Raw genomic sequence first — 8,614 nt, 5'->3', positions numbered from 1 at the left:
CCCCTTTGAGCAAGTCCGCTTCTCTTCTCCACTGGAACCATCCAGAGAGTTGAAAACAGTGGCCAGCTGCATGCTGTTCAAAATGAGTGTCCCCATTTCTTTCAGCTGCTTCTCGCTTGTCAGGGTCATCTTAGCCATCCTCCTCCCAAGGTCTCTCTAATGGGGTACTGTCCCTCAGTAAGTTAGGTTAACTCTTTTGAGATCCTTAGCAAGCCTTGGCAGTTTGCAGATTTGAGATTCTTCTGCCCCAACACACATTTAGATTGCTTCTTCATGCTCAGAGTTTTTAGATATAAAAAGAGTCAGTGGATTTAACTGAGGAATGATGCTGTAAGCCAGTTGACTCGGTTCCCTTGCTCAAAGTTTCTTGAGAACAGCAGTCACAAGTAGGGGGCCCAGATTTGCGGGGAGCAAATGGCTCTACTGACTTTGCCCTCCCACCCCCCTAACTCTTAGGACCAGGCTGAGGGGTACGGAACTGAGGGCAGAGTGTACTGTGTGCTGCCACTCAGCAGAGGAGGGGGGCACCCGTGCTTTCTCGTCATCAAGGGCAGTGCTTCCCTAGGGGAGCAGTGAAGAAACCGGGGGCTTGGGCCCCTAGGGGATGCTACCAGGGTCTGAGATGGATGTTGCGTTTGAAAATGAATATACAATATTTTTATTATTCTCATAATTTAACCTATGGGTCAAACTTCAAGTTTTACTGCTTGCTGGGGAGGTAAAACAAAGTGCTCCGGTGTTATTGGGGAGTGAGTTTATAAAGGTTGGGACACTGGCTGGGACTCTGGAAGTGCTCAGATCCCCTAAGTTTGGGGCAGTCTTCTCATGCTGGTGTCCAGCTGGTGTGTCGATCCTGACCACCCCTCCTCCTGCTGGCGTGGTGGCCCTTTCAGTCAGAGGTGCAGGACCCCAAGGGCATAACAGGAGAGAGCCCCCCTGCCTCCTTGGTGGGGTGCTCTGGGAACCCATGAGGGAACCATGTGGCTGGGTTTAACAACCCAGGTTGGGAAGGGCTGGTGGATGCTGTGGGCACCTGGCCTGTGTCAACCGCTGCTCTGGCCGGGGCCTCGGGTGTTCCACAGACCCTCAACATGGGGCTGAAGCCTGAACATGTGAATGTTTGGGTGAAGTACTTAGGATTTCTGGACACTATTTTGCAGGTGACCAAAAGAGGAAAGGGAGGAGCAAGGATCCCTTAGATCAACTGCTTGGTGATAATTTTACTCATCCATCCATCCATCCATCCACCACTCACTCAGTTAACAGGTGTTCCAGACCCACCATAGCCAGGCCTTGTGCCTCTTCCTTCTTTATCCTCTCTTCCAGCAGTCCCACCCTCCTTCTCTAAGGAATTCATGGAAATTTCTAAAGAAAGCATTCAACAATAAAACTAAATGCCCAGATAAAGCCAAGTTGTGTATAAATGCTGTGTAATTTTTTTTAATTTTAAGTAATAAAGTACCAAAAACTTTAATTTTGGAGAAAAGTCCACATTCCCATCAATCAAACTCCAGTCTGCTAAAATATCTGCGGGTCATTTCTCACCGCAAGTCTGCACTACAGCGTCATCCTGAAGATATCCTGGCTCGATCTAGTTTATAGGGGAGGCCTGAGGGGAAAGGGGTTTGGGCAGCAGCTTTGTTAAAGAAAGGAGCAGAGTGGGTTGCATCTTCCATGGAACTCCTGTTGGGCAGCTGGGACTCGGGTAGCTATCAGGGTCACTTAGAAAGCAAAGGTGACCTACAATCTCACACTGTCACCAAGCAAATGCAAACAGACACTTAGGGGGCTGGTAGTTTGGGGGCTTGTGAAGACCTGCATCTGCCAGTGCAAGGAAGAGAGAAGCCCCGTTCCATGCCCACGGCCACGTGAGAATGTGAGGTGCCTGCTCTGGCAGGTGAACCACTAGCTTTGGGGAGTGGATGGGGGCCTTTTGTACCACCAGTCAACCCCTTGACATCTAGAACTTAACGCTGACCATACACCTGTGGCTCACCTGGTCCACAGCTGGCAGGGTCCACCCAGAGGTAAAGTCGGTATTTTACTGGGAAGATGGTTATTACTCCTGTTGTTCAGTGGCTAAATTGTGTCTGACTCTTTTGTGACCCCATGGACTGTAGCCCTCCAGGCTCCTCTGGCCATGGGATTTCCCAGGCAAGAATACTGGAGCTGGTTACTCTTTCCTTCTCCAGAGGATCTTCCTGACCCAGGGATAGAACCTATGTCTCCTACATTGGCAGGCAGATTCTTTACCACTGAGCCACCAGGGAAGCCCCTATTATTCCTATGTACTGCTATTAATCAGAGCCCACTATTGGGCTTCCCTGGTGGCTCAGCTGGTGAAGAATCCACCTGCAATGTGGGACGCCTGGGTTCAACCACTGGGTTGGGAAGATCCCCTGGAGAAGGGAATGGCTAACCACTCCAGTATTCTGGCCTGGAGAAGTCCGTGGACTGTATAGTCCATGGGGTCGCAAAGAGTCAGACACGACTGAGCAACTTTCAAAAAAAAAAAAAATCGGTGCATCAGATATTCGGTGAACATGCCTGGCGAACAAGGCCCACCAGTTCATCACTCTCACTAGTTTATGAATCCTGATTTAGGCACACACCTCTTGGTGCCTCAGTCTCCCCACTTCTAACACGATGGTTACAAGGTGATTAACCCTGGAAAGCTCATAGCAGGGGCTGCTGTGTAAACAATGAGAAGTTCAGAGTGTTCTGAGGGCCCCTGCGCTGTTCCAGGAGGCCTGTGTCACTGGACCTGTGAAATCTGAGGCCCGAAAGGCCACGCAGATGGGAGCACATGGTGCCCGCGGCCCCGGTGCCTGGATGAGGGCCACCAGTGCACACCGTGTACCCTGGCTTTGCAGCTTCCTGTCTCACTCAGTGCCGGTCAAGGTCAGCAGTTACAGCCCTGGAACATTGACAACTTTCGCTGTGAAACTGAGGGCCACAGTGCCTCCTTCTTTCGGTCTATTTCAGTCAGAGTCGAGTGCTAGAGGGAAGTCGCAAAACCACAGCGGTGGTTTGTTCCCAGACACCTCGGCAGGTGTCTGAGAATATGGACTTGGCTCCCACGGCATCGAGTTCCAGGGATAGCTCTGCCACGAACGTCCCTGTGCTCTTGGGACTGACTTCCTTCTCTTAAGACTGGATCCCCCATCTCTAAATTGGGGATTAAAAGTACTTGCCCCCAGGGTGGTTGGTCAGCTGAACTATATGTAAAGAGCAGAGCATAGAGCTTGGCACAGACTACGTGCTCATCGATGGGAACATCCTTCTTCCCCCAGCAGGTCCTTCCTGGTGGGCTGCCCAGGCTAGTCGACAGTCCTGGGCTCCTCAGTGGTGATACGTCTCATGCTTGCCTTGCCTGTTTGTTGGCTAGGCTTTCAGAACTTTCTATGTCTTTTGGTACCAGAGGCAACAGGGTCTTCTCAGGACTCACCTTCCAACCAATCCCATTGAGACACAGACCCAATCTCCCATAAAGTGTCATGGGTAAGATACTGATCACTGCCCAGAAGTGACTGCTCTGGGGTCCCAGCCCTCCCCAGCCTCTCTATCAATGTTCATGTACATCAGTACTGGGAGTCCCAGGCTCTGTTCTCTGTAGTTATAGGGACCCTCAACTCTTACTCTAGTGAAACACAGAGAAACCTAGATGTGGGACCCTTCCATCATTTGCCCAAAAGGACCATTTTGGAAAACAAGTTACATATTTCCAAGGTCATAGGCTCTTCCTACCTACTCCTGCCCCCTTTCTCCCCATCATGCATATGTAGAAACACACTCCTGCTTCTCTGCCCATGAAATCCTTAACTCCAGTTGCCTGACCACTGGGCTCATATCTTGTTGTTCTTATTTGCCTGGTTTTGGTTTTATTTATCCTGCAGGTTTTGAGTAAACTGTCTTTGAGGCTTTTGAAAATAAACAACATAAAAATAAATCAGTGTAGAAGCTCTTCAAAACATTAACTTGTTTCTGTGCTAACCTCAGAATCAAACTTTTCTGGAGATCTGTTTAGCGAAGAATTTCTAGAGATCACGATAGATTAAAATAACCTGTTTTCCACTTGCAGTTATCTCTTTGTGCCGATCAGTGTGTTAGTCATTCAGTCACGTCTGACTCTGAGCAACCCCACGGACTGTAGCCTCCCAGGTTTCTCTGTCCCTGGAATTCTCCAGGCAAGAATACTGGAGTGGGTAGCCATGACCTTCTCCAGGGGATCTTTCTGACCTAGGGATTGAACCTGGGTTTCCTACTTGGCAGGCAGATTCTTTACTGTCTGAGACCCAGCAAAGTGCAAAACATAGAAATCTGTCAGATGCAGAGGACCGCCCACAGCTGAGTAGCCTGATTCCTGATTTCACTTTTTTGTGCTTATCAAGTAACCTTCTTGTTCAGTCCATGTCATTGATCAACTTATTATAATAAGTAAATCTGATATTTACTTATGAAATTGAATACCATATAAAATACATGAAATGCATTTATACAAGTTCTTTTAAAGTACATTTCTCTAGTTGTGTATTGTCAGTGTTTGGTTAACCACTGCAAGAAATGCCCCTCAAATTTCAACATCTTAATTGATGTCAAACTAAAACATGAGTCAGCGGGGAGACTGTCCTATGTCCTTCAGGGACCCTGACTTTTTCTACCTTGCAGTCCTCTTCCTCTGGGTCCTCAGAGTCCTCTTCACTTATGGGAAAAGCAAAGAGTCTCTTGGGGAGGTGGCTGTGGTCAGGTCTGTAAGTGGAGCCCATTCCTTCCGCTTGCACCCTGTTGACCAGAACTCAGCTGCATAGTCATCACACCTGAACACAGGGAAAGAGAGGGTGTGAAAAAATTTCCATGTTCTAATGCTCAGAATCTCAGAAGATATTACCTTCATGCAAAAGAGACTTTGCAGATGTGATTAAGAGTCTTGAGATAAGGAGATTTTACTGGATCATCTAAGGGAGAGGTGCAATGTAATCACAAGTGTTAGAAATAGAAAAGTGAGACAAGAGAGACAGAGAGAAGTTTGAAGATGCTACAATGGTGGCTTTGAACACGGAAGAAGGGGCTATGAGGTAAGCAAATGCAGGCAGCCTCAGGAAGCATTAGAGGCAAAGGAATGGAGTCTCCCCTAGACCTTCCAGAAGAAATTCATCCTTGAAAACATCTCGATTTTAGCCCAATGAAACCCGTTTTGAACTTCCAGTGTTCAGGACTGTAAGATAGTAAATTTATGTTGTTTTAAGCCACTAAGTTTGTGGCAATTTTCTAGAGAGCCATAGGAAATGAATGCACAGCTCATTTTACTTTGTATCCCTACTGTGTGCCTGGTACACAGTAAGTACAGATAGCAGGTGCATTTTTCACATGGAGTTTGATGGGGAGCAAAGCAAACTTGTGAAGCAAGAACTGAAAATCAAGGAAAGTGGGGCTCCTTCCCAAAGACTGGGAGACTGTTGTCATGGAGCCCAGGTAAGGAAGGAGACCAAATTCCCAGTAAGGAGGAGACTTGGAAGGTGGCAGCCTGGGAGCAGTTGAGTAAGAAACATGCAGCCCCAGCATGGAGGTGGGTGAGTAGAATTGTTGCTTATGATGATTTGGTAGTATTGGGGGAGCCGGGGAGCCAGGCTTCTATCTGGAAGGGAACTTGAGGAGCATGGGAACAATAGGCTTTCTGAGGGGAAGCTGGAAACAGGCTCTTGGGTCAGAATTCCAGGATCAAAGTCTGACCTCGTGTTCCTTCTTCTTATCTGGCTGTGTAACCTTAGGAGTTTCACCAGTATTGCTGCATAACAGATCTGCTTAAGACTTAGTAGTGTACCGCAAGCTTTGTACCATGCTCAGCATTCTCTGAGTTGGACAGGGCATGGTGGGGACAGCTTATCTCTGGTCTATGAATCCTGGGTCTCCAGGCGGAAGATTACAAGGCTGGGGATGACTCAACATAGTCTGGCAACCTTATATGGAAGTTCAGAGCTTCAGAGAAGAGTGTCCTAGCCCATAAAGTAGAACCTGTAGCTTCTTTTATGATTTATCCTCAGCAGCCATCCAGTGTCCCTTCTGCTGCACTTTTTTAGTTTACAATCAAATCACAAGCTCATCCAGATTCAAGAGCGGAACTAGAGTCTCCCTCCTGATGGGAAGTGGCAAGGTTCTAGTAGAATGCATCAGACAGCAGAGATTGCTGCAAGTACCTCAGGAAAATGTAATCTGCCACATTGGGTAATTTTCCAACTTTTTGAGATTTGGTTTCCTCAGCAAGAAGAGAGGGTGATAGCTGCAAACCTCCCATCTGGGTTAAAGTATCTAAAGCTTTTGACGCAGTGCCTTGAATATAATAATATCTTAAGTCCTTCCAAGAAACCAGAGAGCAGGTCTGTTGTTTCTCATGACAGCATCCACAGTTCCTTGCACAGTGCCTGGCATATGAATGAATCTTAGAGAATTGTGCCAGATTGGGGATCGTCTGTCAGTGTATCAGCTAGATACCGCTGTGTAACAAGCTACTCCAAAACTTAGTCACTTAAAACAGCAGCCATTTTATTTGTCTGTAGTTCTGTGAGTCAGCAGTTCAGGCTGGATTCAGCTCAGTGGGTCTTCTGCTGCTCTCACCTGGGATCATTTATGTGGCTGCAGTTATGGGCAGTTGAATAATGTTGGATGATCCCAGACCCATCACACGCATCTCACACATCTGACAGTGCTGGCTGTCAGTTGGAGAGCCTCAGTTTTCCTCCACGTGGCCTTTCTAGCTGGCTAGCTCAGGTCCATTTGCACCCTGGTCCCAGGGTCCCAACTGCAGCCAAAAGACAAGCCCTAATTTCTAGGCACTTCTGAAGCCTCTGTCTGTGCCTTATTTACTAATTTCCTGTTGTCTTAAAACTCAACATTCAAAAAACTAAGATCATGGCACCCAGTCCCATCACTTCATGGCAAATAGATGGGGAAACAATGGAAACAGTGACAGACTTTATTTTCTTGGGCTCTGAAATAACTGCAGATAGTGACTGCAGCCATGAAATTAAGACACTTGCCCCTTGGAAGAAAAGCTATGACAAACCTAGACAGCATATTAAAAAGCAGAGACATCACTTTGCTGACAAAAGTCTGTATAGTCAAAGTTGTGGTTTTTCCAGTAGTCATGTATGGATGTGAGAGTTGGGCCATGAAAAGGCTGAGTGCCAAAGAATTGATGCTTTTGAGCTATAATGCTGGAGAAGATTCTTGAGAGTCCCTTGGACAGTAAGGAGATCAAACCAGTCAATCCTAAAGGAAATCAGTCCTGAATATTCACTGGAAGGACTGATGCTGAAGCTGAAGCTCCAATACTTTGGCCACCTGATGGGTAGAGTCAACTCATTGGAAAAGACCCTGATGCTGGGAAAGATTGAGGGCAGAAGGAGAAGGGGGCCACAGAGGATGAGATGGTCAGATGGCATCATCGACTCAATGGACATGAATTTGAGCAAACTGCAGGAGATAGTGAAGGACAGAGAAGCCTGGTGTGCTATAGTCCATGGGGTCGCAAAGAGTCAGACACGACTGAGTGACTGAACAACATGGCAGGTCACATGGCCAAGCCTGGACTTAAGGGATGGAAAAATAAACCCCACCTCTTGATGGAAGGGGTGACAAAGTTGCATTACAAAGTACAGGAAAGGAGGGATCATTACAGCCATCCTTGCAAATGATCCATCACAATTAATACTGAGCTGTATAATAGAGGTTGAGATGGGGCTGGAGGCTCAGTGGCATGAGGGAGGTGGCAGGGGGTAGTGCTGAGCATACGTGACAGTCTATCCAGCAGGACACTGGTTTGGCGAGGAGAGTTCACTGCACCTTCTGCCTCAAACTACAGGGAAGTGTATCATCTCACCTGACAGGACTGCAAAGGCTGGGCTTGCTCCAGCGCGGCTGAAGGAGCAGCTCAACAAAGTCAGCCATCCCAGGTCCTTACCCATCCACTCCCTGCCCTCCTCAGTGAGGGCCTTGTCCTTTAGGCTTGCAGTATGATGACTGCAGCAATTCCCAGAGGCCCATCCAGGCATCTGGAGAAAGAAAGGCAGAAACTTCTCAGAATCCAGCCTAGCAGTTTTTTCGATTATGGCTCCTTGGCCAGGATTGGGCCAAGAGGGTAGGATTACCATGGCTGCTCATGTTAGTTTCCTGGGGCTACCATAACAAAATGCCATATGCTGGTGCCTTAAAGCCACAGAAATGTATTGTCTCACAGTTCTGGAGGTTAGAAGTCCTACCTCAATATGTTGGCAGTGTCATGATCCCTCTGAAACCTGAAGGAAAATCATTGCTTGCCTCTTCCTAGCTTCTGGTGTTTCACCCCAAATCCTTGGCATTCCTTGGCCCGTAGATGCATCACTCCAGTCCTCCATCTTCACATGATCCTCTCCTGTGGGTTCACACCATCTTCCCTCTGTGCATGTCTGTCTCTAGGTCCCACTTGTCCCTTTTAATAAGAATACCAGTCACATTTAATTAAGGCCCACCTTCATGACCTTATTTTAACTTGATCACCTATGTTAAGACCCCGTTTCCAAACAAGGTCACATTCTGGGGTGGTAGGGGTTAGGACTATAACTTACAATGTAGTTGAATG

The sequence above is a fragment of the Bos grunniens genome, chromosome 15 (assembly GCF_055505025.1).
Source record: "Bos grunniens cultivar Pamir isolate PY7600 chromosome 15, Bosgru_T2T1.0, whole genome shotgun sequence".
Lineage (NCBI taxonomy): Eukaryota > Metazoa > Chordata > Mammalia > Artiodactyla > Bovidae > Bos > Bos grunniens.
The sequence above is the reverse complement of the archived record's forward strand: the minus strand, read 5'-3'. Positions refer to the sequence as shown.